Here is a 20,766-nt window from a genome sequence, read left to right as displayed (position 1 = left end):
AGGCGTACGGAGCAGAGCCGTGTGTGTACGAGGCGTACGGAGCAGAGCCGCGTGTGTACGAGGCGTACGGAGCAGAGCCGCGTGTGTACGAGGCGTACGGAGCAGAGCCGCGTGTGTACGAGGTGTACGGAGCAGAGCCGCGCGTGTACGAGGCGTACGGAGCGGAGCCGCGTGTGTACGAGGCGTACGGAGCGGAGCCGCGCGTGTACGAGGTGTACTGAGCGGAGCCGCGCGTGTACGAGGTGTACGGAGCAGAGCCGCGCGTGTACGAGGTGTACGGAGCGGAGCCGCGTGTGTACGAGGTGTACGGAGCAGAGCCGCGCGTGTACGAGGTGTACGGAGCTGAGCCGCGCGTGTACGAGGTGTACGGAGCGGAGCCGCGCGTGTACGAGGTGTACGGAGCGGAGCCGCGCGTGTACGAGGTGTACGGAGCGGAGCCGCGCGTGTACGAGGTGTACGGAGCGGAGCCGCGCGTGTACGAGGTGTACGGAGCGGAGCCGCGCGTGTACGAGGTGTATGGAGCGGAACCGCGCGTGTACGAAGCAGAGCCGCGTGTGTACGAGGTGTACGGAGCGGAGCCGCGCGTGTACGAGGTGTATGGAGCAGAGCCGCGCGTGTACGAGGTGTATGGAGCAGAGCCGCGCGTGTACGAGATGTACGGAGCAGAGCCGCGTGTACGAGGTGTACGGAGCAGAGCCGCGTGTACGAGGTGTAGGGAGCGGAGCCGCGCGTGTACGAGGTGTACGGAGCAAAGCCGCGCGTGTACGAGGTGTACGGAGCGGAGCCGCGCGTGTACGAGGTGTACTGAGCGGAGCCGCGCGTGTACGAGGTGTACGGAGCGGAGCCGCGCGTGTACGAGGTGTACGGAGGGGAGCCGCGCGTGTACGAGGTGTACGGAGCGGAGCCGCGCGTGTACGAGGTGTATGGAGCAGAGCCGCGCGTGTGCGAGGTGTACGGAGCAGAGCCGCGTGTGTACGGAGCAGAGCCGCGCGTGTACGAGGTGTACGGAGCGGAGCCGCGTGTGTACGAGGGGTACGGAGCGGAGCCGCGCGTGTACGAGGTGTACGGAGCGGAGCCGCACGTGTACGAGGTGTACGGAGCGGAGCCGCGCGTGTACGAGGTGTACGGAGCGGAGCCGCGCGTGTACGAGGTGTACGGAGCGGAGCCGCGCGTGTGCGAGGTGTACGGAGCGGAGCCGCGCGTGTACGAGGTGTACGGAGCGGAGCCGCGCGTGTACGAGGTGTACGGAGCGGAGCCGCGCGTGTACGAGGTGTACTGAGCGGAGCCGCGCGTGTACAAGGTGTACGGAGCGGAGCCGCGCGTGTACGAGGTGTACGGAGCAGAGCCGCGCGTGTACGAGGTGTATGGAGCGGAATTGCGCGTGTACGAAGCAGAGCCGCGTGTGTACGAGGTGTACGGAGCGGAGCCGCGCGTGTACGAGGTGTACGGAGCAGAGCCGCGTGTATGAGGTGTACGGAGCGGAGTCGCGCGTGTACGAGGTGTATGGAGCAGAGCTGCGCGTGTACGAGATGTACGGAGCAGAGCCGCGTGTACGAGGTGTACGGAGCAGAGCCGCGCGTGTACGAGGTGTACGGAGCAAAGCCGCGCGTGTACGAGGTGTACGGAGCAAAGCCGCGCGTGTACGAGGTGTACGGAGCGGAGCCGCGCGTGTACGAGGTGTACTGAGCGGAGCCGCGCGTGTACGAGGTGTACGGAGCGGAGCCGCGCGTGTACGAGGTGTACGGAGCGGAGCCGCGCGTGTACGAGGTGTACGGAGCAGAGCCGCGCGTGTACGAGGTGTATGAAGCGGAACCGCGCGTGTACGAAGCAGAGCCGTGTGTGTACGGAGCGGAGCCGCGCGTGTACGAGGTGTACGGAGCAGAGCCGCGTGTATGAGGTGTACGGAGCGGAGTCGCGCGTGTACGAGGTGTATGGAGCAGAGCCGCGCGTGTACGAGATGTACGGAGCAGAGCCGCGTGTACGAGGTGTACGGAGCAGAGCCGCGTGTACGAGGTGTAGGGAGCGGAGCCGCGCGTGTACGAGGTGTACGGAGCAAAGCCGCGCGTGTACGAGGTGTACGGAGCAAAGCCGCGCGTGTACGAGGTGTACAGAGCGGAGCCGCGCGTGTACGAGGTGTACTGAGCGGAGCCGCGCGTGTACGAGGTGTACGGAGCGGAGCCGCGCGTGTACGAGGTGTACGGAGCGGAGCCGCGCGTGTACGAGGTGTACGGAGCAGAGCCGCGCGTGTACGAGGTGTACGGAGCAGAGCCGCGTGTGTACGGAGCAGAGCCGCGCGTGTACGAGGTGTACGGAGCGGAGCCGCGTGTGTACGAGGGGTACGGAGCGGAGCCGCGCGTGTACGGAGCGGAGCCGCACGTGTACGAGGTGTACGGAGCGGAGCCGCGCGTGTACGAGGTGTACGGAGCGGAGCCGCGCGTGTACGAGGTGTACGGAGCGGAGCCGCGCGTGTGCGAGGTGTGCGGAGCGGAGCCGCGCGTGTGCGAGGTGTACGGAGCGGAGCCGCGCGTGTACGAGGTGTACGGAGCGGAGCCGTGCGTGTACGAGGTGTACGGAGCGGAGCCGCGCGTGTACGAGGTGTACGGAGCGGAGCCGCGCGTGTACGAGGTGTACGGAGCAGAGCCGCGCGTGTACGAGGTGTATGGAGAGGAACCGCACGTGTACGAAGCAGAGCCGCGTGTGTACGAGGTGTACGGAGCGGAGCCGCGCGTGTACGAGGTGTACGGAGCAGATCCGCGTGTATGAGGTGTACGGAGCGGAGTCGCGCGTGTACGAGGTGTATGGAGCAGAGCCGCGCGTGTACGAGATGTACGGAGCAGAGCCGCGTGTACGAGGTGTACGGAGCAGAGCCGCGTGTACGAGGTGTAGGGAGCGGAGCCGCGCGTGTACGAGGTGTACGGAGCAAAGCCGCGCGTGTACGAGGTGTACGGAGCGGAGCCGCGCGTGTACGAGGTGTACTGAGCGGAGCCGCGCGTGTACGAGGTGTACGGAGCGAAGCCGCGCGTGTACGAGGTGTACGGAGCGGAGCCGCGCGTGTACGAGGTGTACGGAGCGGAGCCGCGCGTGTACGAGGTGTACGGAGCGGAGCCGAGCGTGTACGAGGTGTACGGAGCGGAGCCGCGCGTGTACGAGGTGTACGGAGCAGAGCCGCGCGTGTACGAGGTGTACGGAGCAGAGCCGCGTGTTCACGGAGCAGAGCCGTGCGTGTACGAGGTGTACGGAGCGGAGCCGCGTGTGTACGAGGGGTACGGAGCGGAGCCGCGCGTGTACGAGGTGTACGGAGCGGAGCCGCACGTGTACGAGGTGTACGGAGCGGAGCCGCGCGTGTACGAGGTGTACGGAGCGGAGCCGCGCGTGTGCGAGGTGTGCGGAGTGGAGCCGCGCGTGTGCGAGGTGTACGGAGCGGAGCCGCGCGTGTACGAGGTGTACGGAGTGGAGCCGTGCGTGTACGAGGTGTACGGAGCGGAGCCGCGCGTGTACGAGGTGTACGGAGCGGAGCCGCGCGTGTACGAGGTGTACGGAGCGGAGCCGCGCGTGTACGAGGTGTACGGAGCAGAGCCGCGCGTGTACGAGGTGTATGGAGCGGAACCGCGCGTGTACGAAGCAGAGCCGCGTGTATGAGGTGTACGGAGCGGAGTCGCGCGTGTACGAGGTGTATGGAGCAGAGCCGCGCGTGTACGAGATGTACGGAGCAGAGCCGCGTGTACAAGTTGTACGGAGCAGAGCCGCGTGTACGAGGTGTAGGGAGCGGAGCCGCGCGTGTACGAGGTGTACGGAGCAAAGCCGCGCGTGTACGAGGTGTACGGAGCGGAGCCGCGCCTGTACGAGGTGTACTGAGCGGAACCGCGCGTGTACGAGGTGTACGGAGCGGAGCCGCGCGTGTACGAGGTGTACGGAGCGGAGCCGCGCGTGTACGAGGTGTATGGAGCAGAGCCGCGCGTGTACGAGGTGTACGGAGCAGAGCCGCGCGTGTACGAGGTGTACGGAGCAGAGCCGCGCGTGTACGGAGCAGAGCCGCGCGTGTACGAGGTGTACGGAGCGGAGCCGCGTGTGTACGAGGGGTACGGAGCGGAGCCGCGCGTGTACGAGGTGTACGGAGCGGAGCCGCACGTGTACGAGGTGTACGGAGCGGAGCCGCGCATGTACGAGGTGTACGGAGCGGAGCCGCGCGTGTACGAGGTGTACGGAGCGGAGCCGCGCGTGTGCGAGGTGTGCGGAGCGGAGCCGCGCGTGTGCGAGGTGTACGGAGCGGAGCCGCGCGTGTACGAGGTGTACGGAGCGGAGCCGCGCGTGTACGAGGTGTACGGAGCGGAGCCGCGCGTGTACGAGGTGTACGGAGCGGAGCCGCGCGTGTACGAGGTGTATGGAGCAGAGCCGCGCGTGTACGAGGTGTATGGAGCGGAACCGCGCGTGTACGAAGCAGAGCCGCGTGTGTACGAGGTGTACGGAGCGGAGCCGCGCGTGTACGAGGTGTACGGAGCAGAGCCGCGTGTATGAGGTGTACGGAGCGGAGTCGCGCGTGTACGAGGTGTATGGAGCAGAGCCGCACGTGTACGAGATGTACGGAGCAGAGCCGCGTGTACGAGGTGTACGGAGCAGAGCCGCGTGTACGAGGTGTAGGGAGCGGAGCCGCGCGTGTACGAGGTGTACGGAGCAAAGCCGCGCGTGTACGAGGTGTACGGAGCAGAGCCGCGCGTGTACGAGGTGTACTGAGCGGAGCCGCGCGTGTACGAGGTGTACGGAGCGGAGCCGCGCGTGTACGAGGTGTACGGAGCGGAGCCGCGCGTGTACGAGGTGTACGGAGCGGAGCCGTGTTTGTACGAGGTGTACGGAGCGGAGCCGTGCGTGTACGAGGTGTACGGAGCGGAGCCGCGCGTGTACGAGGTGTACGGAGCGGAGCTGTGTTTGTACGAGGTGTACGGAGCGGAGTCGCGCGTGTACGAGGTGTACGGAGCGGAGCCGCGCGTGTACGAGGTGTACGGAGCGGAGTCGCGCGTGTACGAGGTGTACGGAGTGGAGCCGCGCGTGTACGAGGTGTACGGAGCGGAGTCGCGCGTGTACGAGGTGTACGGAGCGGAGCCGCGCGTGTACGAGGTGTACGGAGCGGAGTCGCGCGTGTACGGAGTGGAGCCGCGCGTGTACGAGGTGTATGGAGCGGAGCCGCGCGTGTACGAGGTGTACGGAGCTGAGCCGCGCGTGTACGAGGTGTACGGAGCTTAGCCGCACGTGTACGAGGTGTACGGAGCTGAGCCGCACGTGTACGAGGTGTACGGAGCTGAGCCGCACGTGTACGACGTGTACGGAGAGGAGCCGCATGTGTACGAGGTGTACGGAGCGGAGCCGCACGTGTACGAAGTGTACGGAGCTGAGCCGCGTGTGTACGAGGTGTACGGAGCTGAGCCGCGCGTGTACGAGGTGTACGGAGCGGAGCCGCGTGTGATCGAGGTGTACGGAGAGGAGCCGCGTGTGTACGGAGCTGAGCCGCGTGTCTACGAGGTTTACGGAGCGGAGCCCTGCATGTACGAGGTGTACTGAGCGGAGCCGCGCGTGTACGAGGTGTACGGAGCGAAGCCGCGCGTGTACGAGGTGTACGGAGCGGAGCCGCGCGTGTACGAAGTGTACGGAGCGGAGCCGCGCGTGTACGAGGTGTACGGAGCGGAGCCGCGCGTGTACGAGGTGTACGGAGCAGAGCCGCGCGTGTACGAGGTGTACGGAGCAGAGCCGCGTGTTCACGGAGCAGAGCCGCGCGTGTACGAGGTGTACGGAGCGGAGCCGCGTGTGTACGAGGGGTACGGAGCGGAGCCGCGCGTGTACGAGGTGTACGGAGCGGAGCCGCACGTGTACGAGGTGTACGGAGCGGAGCCGCGCGTGTACGAGGTGTACGGAGCGGAGCCGCGCGTGTGCGAGGTGTGCGGAGCGGAGCCGCGCGTGTGCGAGGTGTACGGAGCGGAGCCGCGCGTGTACGAGGTGTACGGAGTGGAGCCGCGCGTGTACGAGGTGTACGGAGCGGAGCCGCGCGTGTACGAGGTGTACGGAGCGGAGCCGCGCGTGTATGAGGTGTACGGAGCGGAGCCGCGCGTGTACGAGGTGTACGGAGCAGAGCCGCGCGTGTACGAGGTGTATGGAGCGGAACCGCGCGTGTACGAAGCAGAGCCGCGTGTATGAGGTGTACGGAGCGGAGTCGCGCGTGTACGAGGTGTATGGAGCAGAGCCGCGCGTGTACGAGATGTACGGAGCAGAGCCGCGTGTACGAGGTGTACGGAGCAGAGCCGCGTGTACGAGGTGTAGGGAGCGGAGCCGCGCGTGTACGAGGTGTACGGAGCAAAGCCGCGCATGTACGAGGTGTACGGAGCGGAGCCGCGCCTGTACGAGGTGTACTGAGCGGAACCGCGCGTGTACGAGGTGTACGGAGCGGAGCCGCGCGTGTACGAGGTGTACGGAGCGGAGCCGCGCGTGTACGAGGTGTACGGAGCAGAGCCGCGCGTGTACGAGGTGTACGGAGCAGAGCCGCGTGTGTACGGAGCAGAGCCGCACGTGTACGAGGTGTACGGAGCGGAGCCGCGTGTGTACGAGGGGTACGGAGCGGAGCCGCGCGTGTACGAGGTGTACGGAGCGGAGCCGCACGTGTACGAGGTGTACGGAGCGGAGCCGCGCGTGTACGAGGTGTACGGAGCGGAGCCGCGCGTGTACGAGGTGTACGGAGCGGAGCCGCGCGTGTGCGAGGTGTGCGGAGTGGAGCCGCGCGTGTGCGAGGAGTACGGAGCGGAGCCGCGCGTGTACGAGGTGTACGGAGCGGAGCCGCGCGTGTACGAGGTGTACGGAGCGGAGCCGCGCGTGTACGAGGTGTACGGAGCAGAGCCGCGCGTGTACGAGGTGTATGGAGCGGAACCGCGCGTGTACGAAGCAGAGCCGCGTGTGTACGAGGTGTACGGAGCGGAGCCGCACGTGTACGAGGTGTACGGAGCAGAGCCGCGTGTATGAGGTGTACGGAGCGGAGTCGCGCGTGTACGAGGTGTATGGAGCAGAGCCGCACGTGTACGAGATGTACGGAGCAGAGCCGCGTGTACGAGGTGTACGGAGCAGAGCCGCGTGTACGAGGTGTAGGGAGCGGAGCCGCGCGTGTACGAGGTGTACGGAGCAAAGCCGCGCGTGTACGAGGTGTACGGAGCGGAGCCGCGCGTGTACGAGGTGTACTGAGCGGAGCCGCGCGTGTACGAGGTGTACGGAGCGGAGCCGCGCGTGTACGAGGTGTACGGAGCGGAGCCGCGCGTGTACGAGGTGTACGGAGCGGAGCCGTGTTTGTACGAGGTGTACGGAGCGGAGCCGTGCGTGTACGAGGTGTACGGAGCGGAGCCGCGCGTGTACGGAGCGGAGCCGCGCGTGTACGAGGTGTACGGAGCGGAGCCGTGTTTGTACGAGGTGTACGGAGCAGAGCCGCGCGTGTACGAGGTGTACGGAGCGGAGTCGCGCGTGTACGAGGTGTACGGAGCGGAGCCGCGCGTGTACGAGGTGTACGGAGCGGAGTCGCGCGTGTACGAGGTGTACGGAGTGGAGCCGCGCGTGTACGAGGTGTACGGAGCGGAGCCGCGCGTGTACGAGGTGTACGGAGCTGAGCCGCGCGTGTACGAGGTGTACGGAGCTTAGCCGCACGTGTACGAGGTGTACGGAGCTGAGCCGCACGTGTACGAGGTGTACGGAGCTGAGCCGCACGTGTACGACGTGTACGGAGCTGAGCCGCACGTGTACGAGGTGTACGGAGCTGAGCCGCACGTGTACGAGGTGTACGGAGCTGAGCCGCGTGTGTAAGAGGTGTACGGAGAGGAGCCGCATGTGTACGAGGTGTACGGAGCGGAGCCGCACGTGTACGAAGTGTACGGAGCTGAGCCGCGTGTGTACGAAGTGTACGGAGCTGAGCCGCGCGTGTACGAGGTGTACGGAGCGGAGCCGCGTGTGATCGAGGTGTACGGAGAGGAGCCGCGTGTGTACGGAGCTGAGCCGCGTGTCTACGAGGTGTACGGAGCGGAGCCCTGCATGTACGAGGTGTACGGAGCGGAGCCGCGCGTGTACGGAGCGGAGCCGCTTGTGTGCGAGGTGTACGGAGCAGAGCCGTGCGTGTACGAGGTGTACGGAGCGGAGCCGCACGTGTACGAAGTGTACGGAACGGAGCGGTGTTACTATATCACTTATCTCTATAAATGTATATATACATACAGTACAGAATATATACATACTGACCCTACATATATATATTTCTTACGGTTACGTCTACAATATTTACCGTTTTACCTTTTGTACATTGCTGATAAATCCGGACATGATGACGACACATGGACGGAATAACAATAGGGATGAGACTCGTCTGAGCTCTGCTGTGAAGGCTTTGTCCAGTCAGTCGGTGGCGGCTGTCATGGTCGTCTGAGCTCTGCTGTGAAGGCTTTGTCCGGTCGGTGCCGGCTGTCATGGTTGTCTGAGCTCTGCTGTGAAGGCTTTGTCCGGTCAGTCGGTGCCGGCTGTCAGGATTTCCCAGTGTTATTAGCTCTGGGCTACAAATAAATGACAAGTTCATAAGTCTGGGACATAAAATATCACAGATAAAGAAGAGCTCTAGAATTATAAGAAAATTCTAATTTTATTAAATTACATAATAAAAATTACAATAAATTCATGTAAAATACAAGGATAGCTCAAAAAGTGCAGAGCATTAGATTGTGACTATCAGATTAGTAATGTGCAGAACTATGTGTAAAATAGGAAAGAATTAATAAATGATTAAGTGCTAGTGTAATATATTCTCCCTGTGTGGTAATAATTCCCCGCAGTTTATAAATCACATAAAGTCTTTTCTCTATTTTCTCCACTATTCCCGTCTCATCACTTCTACACGTCTGTATATTTTTGCACTTTTCTTACAGTTTCTCGGCATCTCCTCTCCATATTTGTTGGTTAACACACGCCATTTCCCTCATACTCCCTTAGTCACAATTTCTTTTCACACATTTGGGCAAATTATTTTTCCTACACTAATTTCACTTATCCAGACAATAAGTATAATAATACTCTTCTCCCATGGGCTCTTCTTGTTTAAATTAGTTGTACAGTTTTCACAGTGATAGGTATACGCTATAACAACATATGTAATTTCTAGTAATCTGAACACATATATAGTATTCAAAAAATACTAAATAATCTGGATTATTTTGGTAATTCAAACATTCTCATACGTATAATTCTTTTATATCTCCCTTCTTCTCCTGTCAATATCCAAACATATATAAAACCAGCGCAGAGAACCATCTAAGTAATAATGGGCGGTAATGCGCATGCGTCTCCTGAGGACCTCATAGACCTCACTCAGTGGGTATCATAGTAACCGCTTGCGTATCCTGCTTGTGGTTCACCTCGCACATGAAGGAGATCACTTCCTTATGAGGCGGCACAGGAACATCATGCGCCAACGACACCACCCACTTCATGACATCAGATGACATTTTTTATTGGCCGATTGAGTAAAAACGTATCTGTAGCTGATTGGTCCAGTGACATATTTAACCAGGCTATGCCCCCCACTTAAGACACACCCCCAGTAAGAAGCCAGAGCGGTGAAACGCGCGTCGGGTTAAAAGGGGGCAGACTTGTATACAGATTGACTACTCCCTATGTTCATTCAAGTGAAATAAGTTTACCTGATAAGGATCCTATGTGGGGCTTAATTGTGATGTAACAGAAATAGTGGATCAATAGAAAAAATACTTTATATGATATATAAACTGCGGGTAATTATTAACATATAGGGAGAATATATTGCACTAGCATTTAAGAATTTATTAATTCTTTCCTATTATACTTCTGCATATTACTAATCTGATAGTCACAATCTAATGGCCGGCACTTTTTTGAGGTATCCTTGTTTTTTTACCTGATTTTATTGTCATTTTAATTTTGTAGTTTAATAAAATTAGAATTTTCTTATGATCACCGAGCTCTTCTTTGTCTGTGATATTTTATGTCACAGACTTATGAACTTTCTAGTCTTATTGAAGTGCTATGTATCATTTTGGAACATACAATGATAATACAATTAAATGGCGCCTGGCTCCCCCACAGCTGTGGCAGCCACAGCATAGGAGTTGAGGTCGGACGCCTTTTGCAAGCTCTCCCTCCTTGGCTTACTGTCCTCTCCTGGATGTGCCCTTACACTGTTACCCCATACTACACCCCCAACACTACTCAGTCTCTATTCTGTGCCCACTCACACTTTTCTCCCCCCATTATTTCCCCCTCCCCTCCTCATACTGTCTTCTCTCACATCCCCCTGTAAACCATACTGTCTCCTCATATATTTACCCTCACACATCCCCCATACTGTGTCTGCACACATCACATCACCCTCGCTCCCCATACTGTGTCCGTATACATTTCCCTCCTTCGCTCCCCATATTGCGTACGCACCCATCCTCCCCATTCTGTGTCCGCACCATTCACCCACACACACAATCTCTCCCACCCCTCCCCCCACACTAAATCACCCCACCCATACAATAAATCTTCCCTCACACTAAATCTTCTCCCAGCCACACAATAAATCTGCCCTCATAGTAAATCACCCCCAGCCATACCATAAATCATCCCCTATAGTAAATCTCCCCCCAGCCATACCATGAATCACCCCCATAGTAAATCTCCCCCCAGCCATACCATAAATCACCCCCATAGTAAATCTCCCCCAGCCATACCATAAATCACCCCCATAGTAAATCACCCACTAGCCATACCATAAACCACCCCCATAGTAAATCACACCCCATAGTAAATCTCCCCCAGCCATACCATAAATCATCCCCTATAGTAAATCTCCCCCAGCCATACCATAAATCATCCCCTATAGTAAATCTCCCCCCAGCCATACCATGAATCACCCCTATAGTAAATCTCCCCCCAGCCATACCATAAATCACCCCCATAGTAAATCACCCACTAGCCATACCATAAATCACCCCCATAGTAAATCACCCACTAGGCATACCATAAATCACCCCCATAGTAAATCACCCACTAGCCATACCATAAACCACCCCCATAGTAAATCACCCACTAGCCATACCATAAATCACCCCCATAGTAAATCACCCACTAGCCATACCATAAATCACCCCCATAGTAAATCACCCACTAGCCATACCATAAACCACCCCCATAGTAAATCACCCACTAGCCATACCATAAATCACCCCCATAGTAAATCACCCACTAGCCATACCATAAACCACCCCCATAGTAAATCACCCACTAGCCATACCATAAATCACCCCCATAGTAAATCACCTACTAGCCATACCATAAACCACCCCCATAGTAAATCACACCCCATAGTAAATCTCCCCCCAGCCATACCATAAATCATCCCCTATAGTAAATCTCCCCCCAGCCATACCATAAATCACCCCCATAGTAAATCACCCACTAGCCATACCATAAACCACCCCCATAGTAAATCACACCCCATAGTAAATCACCCCAGCCATACAATAAATCTCCTTCTATAGTAAATTTCCCCCCAGCCATACCATAAATCACCCCCATAGTAAATCACCCCCTAGACATACCATAAATCACCCCCATAGTAAATCACCCCCTAGCCATACCATAAATCACCCCCATAGTAAATCACCCCCTAGACATACCATAAATCACCCCCATAGTAAATCACCCCCTAGCCATACCATAAATCACCTCCATAGTAAATCATCCCTTAGCAATACCATAAATCACCTCCATAGTAAATCACCCCCCACAATGAATCTTCATCTCCATTCCATCTTCGGTGTCTTCAGCTCTGAAGCACAGAGCACTTTCCACCAATCTGCGCCTCTGCAGCTGCAGCCCCGGTGAGTGGTGTCAGCAACGTGATCACATGACCTGACCCTGAGGTCAGAGCGTCAACGCTGGGAGCCAGCACGCTGCAGCTTCTCTGAGCCAGTGTCAGCTTGACATTCTGCTCAGAGAATGGCCAACTCCTAGTCTGGGGGGCGGCAGAACGCAGCCGCCGGGGGAGACACATCAAACTGCCCGACTGCGCCCCCCTGCCAGCTGCGCCTGGGTCACATGCCTCTGCAGCTGGCTCCCGGCGGCGATCACTCCCGCACAGCCTCTGTACGGGCGCGATCAATGAGGAGTAATAATACGTACCTGGTCATTAAGGCCCAGGGCACAGGTACATATTATTACGCCCTGCGTCAGAAAGGGGTTGAGGAGCAGGTTCCCTATACAGTTATAGCATATACAGTGACTGCAAGGCCTGCCCAAAATTTTGAAAAGCCTCAATACCCCTTTGAAGACACATAGAGGAGGTCCTGAGTAAAAAAAATGTCCCCATTATAAAGGAGCGGGTCTCCTATACTGTTATTGTGTATGCAGTGACTGCAAGGGCTGCCCAAATTTTGGAAAAAACCCAATGCCAATTTGAAGACACATAGAGAAGGGCCTCAGTTAAAAAAAAATTTCCCATTAATAAGGAGCAGGTCTCCTATACTGTTATTGCGTATGCAGTGACTGGAAGGGCTGCCCAAATTTTGGAAAAACCCCAGTACACCTTTAAAGAGACTTAGAGGAGGTCTTCATTAAAAAAAATTGTTACCATTGTTAAGGAGCGGGTCTTCTATACTGGTAATGCCCATGCACTAAGTGCATTGGCTGAAAAACCTTTATCCCTGTGGGGTATACATGAACATACTGTATAACCTACAGAATGTTAGAGGTAGGCCTCTAAAAAAATATTCCTATGGGCATCATAAAAACCCTTACAAAAAAATTATGTGGGTGTTGCTTCACGGTCACCCTGGTGATATGGTGGTGTAGGATAAGGAGAAGGAGGAGGACAACAGAAAATAGACAAAATCAGGAAGAGTATACCCATGTCTGGGTGTGAAGAGGTGCATGGGAATAGACCCCCCCAAAAAAAGCCACTGGATTTGACTTTATGTTCCGCTGCTATCATCCGGTGGTGATGAGAAGTCTGGTCCAATCCAGCCCTTGTTCATTTTTATAAGAGTCAGCCTATTAGCATTTTCAGTTGACAGGTGGATGCGCCTTATAATACCCCAGCGACACTAAAAACCATCTCTGACAAAATGCTAGACTCCAGGACCTCCAAGGCATAGAGAGACAGTTCATGCCATGTGTCTAGCTTGGATACCAAATAGTTGTAAGGCACCGGGACGCTGGTACAGTCGCCAAGGTAGTCCTTCAGCATCTTCTAAAACTTTTCTTTTTTGTCAAAGTAACCCGCGCATCATATTTGTGTCTCTCTCATCTGTACTCCTTGGTTGTCCAAGGTACTGTGACCTCTGCCGCCAGCAATTTCAGATGTGAATTTTTTTTTAAATTACGAAACAAGGACCTTCTAGTACTGAAACATTTTACTAGACCTCTCCACCGCGAGAAGGAGAGATAGAAAGTTCTCCTTGTAACGTGGGTCTAAAAGTGTGACCAACCTGTAATTACTGTAGGCCAAAATGTGTACAACACGAGGGTCATGAGAAAGGCAGAGGAACACAAACTCAGCCATGTGTGCCGGACTGCCAACAGCCAAGTCTTCCCTGTCCTGACCAAGAAGACCACTGTCCATGCTCCCCTACTCATCCTCCTCATTCTCCCTTTCCTCAGGCCATCCACGATGAATAAACGGTATGAATGTCATGTGGGTAATACCGTCTGTAGGGCACAAAACCAGCTTCTCCTCCTCATTAGCACCCAATCCGAGTTGGGATGAGATGAGGCTGGGCTTTGTGGCATCAGCCTGTATGGTTCCTTGCTCCATATGATCATGCTGTGCCTCTTTAATTGTGAGCAGCGAGCATTTCAGAAGACAGAGAAGCGGGATGGTGACGCTAATTATGGCGTCATCGCCGCTTACCATCTTGGAGTCTTCAAAGTTTTGGAGGACGACACAGATGTCTGACATCTATGCCCACTCATCAGTTCTTATGTGCGGAGGATGACCTGAATGCCAACGGGCGTGTTGAAGCTGCTACTCAACAACTGCCCACTACTGCTTACAAATAATTCCCAACATGTGCAATGTTGAGTTTCAATGCGTGACGACATGGCACACCAGTCGGTGAGCTGGAAGCACATCGGCATATGGGCCAGCACAATGGCCAAGCATGATGCGTGTGTGAGCTCTCCTCATTTCAGAGCAACCACCAGGTTCCAGCCATTGTCACACACGACCATGCCTGACTGTAGGTTCAGCGGTGACAGCCACAGATCTGCCTGCTCTTTTACAGCTGTCAATAACTCTGCAGCGGTGTGCGGTTTGTCACCTAAGCATATTAGCTTCAGCACAGCCTGTTGCCGCTTGGCCGAGGCAGTGCTTCCAGCTTGCGATTGATGTGGTCATTTTGAAGATGGAGGCCGAGGAGGAGGTGCAGGAGCTGTACAATGTGGGGGCAACCCTGATTGACCCAGGGCCTGCAATCCTTGACATCGGGAGGATGTATTCCGCACCAGGATCCGACTGGGTCCCAGCTTCCACTATCTTAATTCAGTGTGCCGTCAGCGAGATGTACCATCCCTGGCCACAAGCACGTATCCACATGTCCGCGGTTAGGTGGACCTTCCCAGCATTGTTGAGGGCACGCATAATTTTCTGGGACACGTGCTTGTGTAATACAGGGACAGCACACTGGGAGAAATAGTGACGGCTGGGACCAAGTACAGAGGGATGGCCGCCGCCGTCAGGTTGCGGAAAGATTCTGTCTCCATGAGCCGAAAAGGCACCATTTCAAGTGCAAGCATTTGAGAAATGTGTGAGTTTAGTAGTGTGGCCTGTGGGGTGTTGGCTGCTTATTTGCGCTTGCGTTCAAAGGACTGGGGTAGGGACAACTGAACGCTGTGCTGGGACAAGGACGTGGACGCTGACGGTTGCAAGTCTGCAACGACAGGTGCAGGGCAGGAGGCATCTTCACCTGCATCATGGACGGAGGCTTGGCGTGCACATACAACAGCGGAACACGCAGTGGTGTCACCCGCAGACACTGTTTCTGTACCCTGGCGTTCGGCCAACTAGTTGGGTGCTTTGCTGTCATGTGCCTGAGCATGTTGGTGGTGGTCAGGCTGTAGTTTTGCAACCCTTGCTGATGTTGGCATAGCAGAGGTTGCAAATGGCCTTTTGGGGTTATCTGGACAGTCTTTAAAAAAGAGCCAGACTTTGGAAGAACTAACAGTTGTACTGGCAACTTCCCTTGTGTTAGTGTTCCGGGAGCAGTTGCCCGCCTTGTGTCTGTGGCCACCCCACTGCTTGTTCCTGCCTGTTGTGGTGCTACGCCTCCCTCCCCCTCTGTGCTGCTGTCCTCGTTATGCATGTCACTTTGCCAGATTGGGTCAGTGACTTTGTCGTCCACTACCTTGTCTTCCACGTACGCACCCTGGGCCACCTCCTGACTTGATGGCAATTGTGTCTCATCATCATCCACCTCTTGCGACAGTTTCCCACTGTTGACTTTGTGTGACCGTGGCTGTTAAAATATTTGGGCATTGCTACATGCGATCTCCTGTAGCCCCTCTTGAATTGGGCCGGGCAAGAGGCCCGAAACTATAAATGGATAAGTGAACAGCTCTTCAGAGTGTCCAAGTGTGGGATCACTTGTCTACCAGGCACTCGGCATGGTGGGAGGAAGGAGAATCAGTGTGAAGAATATGTGGTCCAGACTCACGGCTACTGAGATGAGACCATGTGGAAGACAGGGTGGTGGTGGTGGCAAACTTACTGGAAGCATTATCTGCTATCCAAGAAACAACCTTTTCACACTGCTCTAGCTTCAATAGTGTTGATCTGTGGCCCCCTAGAAGTTCGGACAGGAAGTTAGTTCGAGATAATGTGGGTGTTTGTTGTGCTCCCTCAGCAGGCACAATTTTATCTTGCCCGTGGCCTTGGCCTCTGTGTGCACCATTACCATCATGTCCACTTCCTCGTCCCTTGCCACGCAACTTGCCCATTTTAAATGGACTATAATATTTGTCACGCTCCCCGAAATTTCAGGATTATTACTGCAGTAATATCGAATCACGTCTGATGACCATGGTTTTATGCAGTCGCCTACTAGTACGGTATTTCTCAGCGACCAAGTGTGAATAGTTTTGACCAACATACACCTGCAAGACTTTAAATGGAGTGTAATATCTGATGTGCTTCCAAAAATTTCAGGATTATTACCGTAGTAATATAGGATCACGTCTGATGGCCACGTTTTTATGCAGTCGCCTAATTGTATGGTATATTTAAGTGACCAAGTGTGAATACTTTTGACCAACATACGCTTGCCAGAATTTAAATGTAGTGTAATATCTGATACACCCCCCAAATTTCAGGATTATTGCTGCAGTAATATGGGATTACGTCTGATGACTAGTGATGAGCAAATATGTTCGAAAAACAATCACCAATTTCAAATTTGGCATGAATATGGCAAATTGGGATTCATGATCGGAAACAAGCATTTTTTCTTAAAATCTGCAAAAATCAGTAACATTCGGTGAAAATATGGGTGAAATTATTTAACACTTTCGCTAGCATAGTGGTGGTGTATGATGAGCGGGAGGATGTGTTTGAAGACGGAGGGGCTGGGAAGAGCTGACCCTTTTTTTTCCCCTAACTTTATGTGTGTAAATCGCGACTAGCCAATCAGGGCGCAGAAAGCATCCACTCTGTCCAGACACAATGGCTTGTGCCGTTGGCTGCTGAAATCACATGTCCTCTCTATATGAAGAGCGGATATGTTGTGTCAGCGCCATTTCTGATTATAACAAGTCACAGATGCTGCTACTGGACGCTGCTCCTGCATACCGAGAGATTTTAGCTAGTTAGATAGGCGGTTGTTTCTAAGTCAGAGAGTTTAGATAACTAGTGTCCTGTGTGTCTGTGAAATCGACCTTCCAGCAGATTTTTTTTTCTTGTGCCATTACTGTGTTCCAGAAAAAGACAGCAGGGCCCATGTCATAGGACTTTGTTGTGCACTGTGCTCCATGCTCGAGTATGTCTTAAAAAATCTATTTTTTCACTTTCTAATGTCATACAGCAGGCCCTACTAGCCCATCTTCTAATTTTGTGGGCTTTAAATTCAGCTGTATGCAGAGCAATTGAGTGCAGAGTACAAAAATATTTTTTTTTCATTTGCTAATGTGATACAGCAAGCTATAAGATCCCACCTTGTCATTTTGCGGGGGTGAAATTTAGCTGTATGCTGAGTAAAAAATATCTATTTTTTTCAGTTGCTAACAAGTAGTGATGAGCGAATATGTTCGAAATCTGAACTCCAAACTTAAGTTCGACACGAATATGGCACATTCAAATTTGTGATCGGAAACATGAACATTTTTTATTAAATTCGGGAAAATTGGTAACGTTTGCCAAATAAGTGTGGGAACTTGATTGCGGGCAGCTACAGCATTTTTAACAGTTTGGCTAGCATAGTGCTTGTGTATGATGAGCGGGGGTATGTGTTAGATGAGGAAGGAGCTGGTGATAGCTCAGAACAGGACATATCAGCAGCGCGTTTGTAATCTTTTTTTTCCCCCTGTAACTGTAAGTGAGGAAAGCGCGGCTAGACAATCAGAGCGCTGGAAGCATTCACACTGTCCAGGCACAAGAGCTTCTGCCATTGGGTGCTGAAATCACATGTCCTCTCTATATAAAGAGCGGCCATATTTACTCGGCGCCATTTTATCCATGTCACTGCCAGTGACAGACGCTGCTCAGTGTGCTCCTCCTGTTTATTGAGAGATATTAGCTAGATAGATGGGCGCTTGTTTGGTAGTCAAATAGTGTAGATAAGTCCTCTGCTGCTTACCTGTGAAATCGACCTTGCAGCACATTTTTTTCTTGTGCAATTACTGAGATTCAGACAGAAACAGCAGTGTCCATGGCATAGAACTGTGTTGTGCACTGCTTGTATTGTGCTGTATGCACAAGTATCCCTTCAGTCTGTTTTTTCACTTGCTAATGTGATAAAACAAGCAAGCCCTTGTAGCCCACCTTTTGATTTTGTGGGGTTGAAATTCAGCTATCTACAGAGCTTGTCAGTGTAGAGCACAAAAACCTTTTCTTTCGTTTGCTAATGTGACAGTGCAAGCTATATTAGGCCACTTTGTCATTTATTGGTAGGTGAAATTCAGCTGTATGCACAGTAAAAAATAATTCTGTTGCTGGGCACAGCAGACAAAAGATTTTTTTGTGTTGCAAACATGATACACTCTGCTATAAGTCACCTACTATTTTAGTGGCATTGAACTTCAGCTGTTGTCAGAGTAAAAAAAATATATTTTTTCTGTTGCTAGCCAAACTACAAAAAATATTTTTATCTGTCGCAAACGTGATACACTCTGCTATAAGAAAGCTACTATTTTAGTGGCGGTGAACTTCAGCTGTTTTCAGAGTAAAAAATATTTTTTTTCTGTTGCTAGCCAGAGTCCACAATTTTTTTTTTTCGGTCACCAACGTGTTACACTCTGCTATAAGCCACCTAGTCCTTTAGTGGCGGTGAAATTCAGCTGTATGCAGAGCTTCTGCAGGGTAAAAAAAATCTATTTTTTGCTGTGACTAACATGATACAACAGGTTAGATCTGAGTTTGAAATATCTTGGAGCACATATTCTATGTTATACAGGCCTCATCCACAGTCAAAAAATACTTTCTTCGATTCCTAATGTTATACAGCAGGGGACATCTCAGTTTGAAATAGTTTGGAGAATACCTCATATGTTATACCGGCCTCATCCACAGTAAAAAATACTTTCTTCTGCTACTAACGTCATACACTAGAAGACATCTCAGGGTGCCAAGGGAGGGTGGTTCACTGCGATCGAGGGGGGTTGGTGATACCAGAAAAACTGTTAGTGAAGGTGCAAGAGGCGAGGAACAAATGGAAGAGGAAGAGGTGATGGGGGCGAGCAACAGTCTGAACATGAAGAGGATAATCATCCCCTCTCTGTTTTTCGTGTTTAGCAGGAGGAGACAGAGGAAGCAAGCATCAGAATTACCCAGCTACCAACACAGCATGGGCTTTAAACTCATTGAAGAGCCCGACATACGAGTGTTTTTTTGCTGCACTATCTGCAACATGATTCCCATATAGTTATGATTCGAAATAGTGCTGACTACTGGGTTGCCACTCTGTTAGAGCCACGTTATAAGAGTAAATTTTGGCAGATGCTTCCCACCCTGGAAAGGGACCCGCGAATGCTGGAGTATGGAAACACGCTTTTACATAACCTTAAGATAGGTTTTCCCCAAGACAGCAGTGAAGCACACAGAGTGCATCGCAGCTCTACACTTCCAACCTCCAGCACGTCAATTCGTCATCACCAAAATATTAGCAGTAGCAGTAGTGTAAGTGGCAGAAGCAATTTTTGTGATCCCTTTCACGCATTTTTTAGTCTGGCTCATGCACCAGCACAACAGAGTACAAGTATGACACGTGGTGAACGACTGGAGAGGATGGTGCTCTCCTGATTGAGTCTCCATCTGCTGGGTTGGCTGTAGTGGAAGAGGTGTAGTTCCTAATTATACTATTTCTACTGTAGTGAAATTGATGCCACTTTGCTGGTTTCTGCCACTAATTTTCTGGAAATGTGGAGAATCCTAATTGAGTCTCCATCTATTGCGTTTGCCTGTAGTGGAAGAGGTGTCATTCCTAATTCTACAATTTCTACTGTACTGAAATTGATGCCACTTTGCTGCTGTCTGCCACTAATTTTTGGAAATATGGAGAATCCTGATTGGGTCTCCCATCTGTTGGGTTGGCTATAGTGGGAGAGTTGTCGGTCCCCATTATACTACTTCTACTGTAGTGAAATTGGTGCCACTGTTTTGGTGTTAGGCCCTAATTTTTTTAAATGTGAACACTACTTATTGGGTCTCCATCTGCTGGGTTGGCTGTAATGGAAGAGGTTTTGGTCTCCATTAAACTACTTCTATTCTAATGAAATTGATGCCACTTCGATGGTGTTAGGTGCTAATTTAGGGAAATGTGAACAATCCTGGTTAGGTCTCCATCTCCTTGGTTGGCTGTAATGGAAGAGGTGTCGGTCTTAATTACACTATTTCTACCGTAGTGAAATTGAAATCCTGGCCCCCTCCACAACTAATAATATCAGCCCTCAGCGGACCCAGAAACGGCACATCCATAAGATGTGGCAAATCTGGCACTTAGCCTTGCTCTTCCCACTGCCATGTAACGCAGGCGAGTGCGGTAATAGGGTTGGGGTTCATGTCAGCCTTGTATTGGTGACTGACATGAAGCCCAGGTTAGTAATGGAGAGGAATCTCTAAGTCTTTTATTGAAATAAAATTGCACACGGTTTTAATAATTTATTTTTCGCCTAATCCGTTGAAGCCCTCGTCTCCTGAAAAAAAACAAAAATATAAAACAACCATATCCCTCACCTGTCCGCCATTGTGACGTAATACAGTGTATCCCACGGCGATCCGGGTCACTTCTACAGCAACCACATCAATCACTGATGTGACTGCTGTAGAAGACAGCACTATACACTGACAGGAGTGTAATCATCTGAAGATTACCAAAGGATTTTATGTGGCAATGTAGTGCCTAGTGTCAGAAAGCTGGGTTTGCATTCTAGGTCATGGGTCTTTCACCATGACAATGACCTCAAAGATACTTCAAGAAGCACCCAGAAATGGGTGGAAACAAAGTGCTGGAGCGTTGTGAAGTGATGAGTCCAGATCTAAAT

This window comes from Phyllobates terribilis, unplaced genomic scaffold (genome assembly GCF_046119375.1).
Source record: "Phyllobates terribilis strain yellow unplaced genomic scaffold, ASM4611937v1 Scaffold_30__1_contigs__length_15301838, whole genome shotgun sequence".
Classification (NCBI taxonomy): domain Eukaryota; kingdom Metazoa; phylum Chordata; class Amphibia; order Anura; family Dendrobatidae; genus Phyllobates; species Phyllobates terribilis.
Note: the sequence above shows the minus strand (reverse complement) of the source record.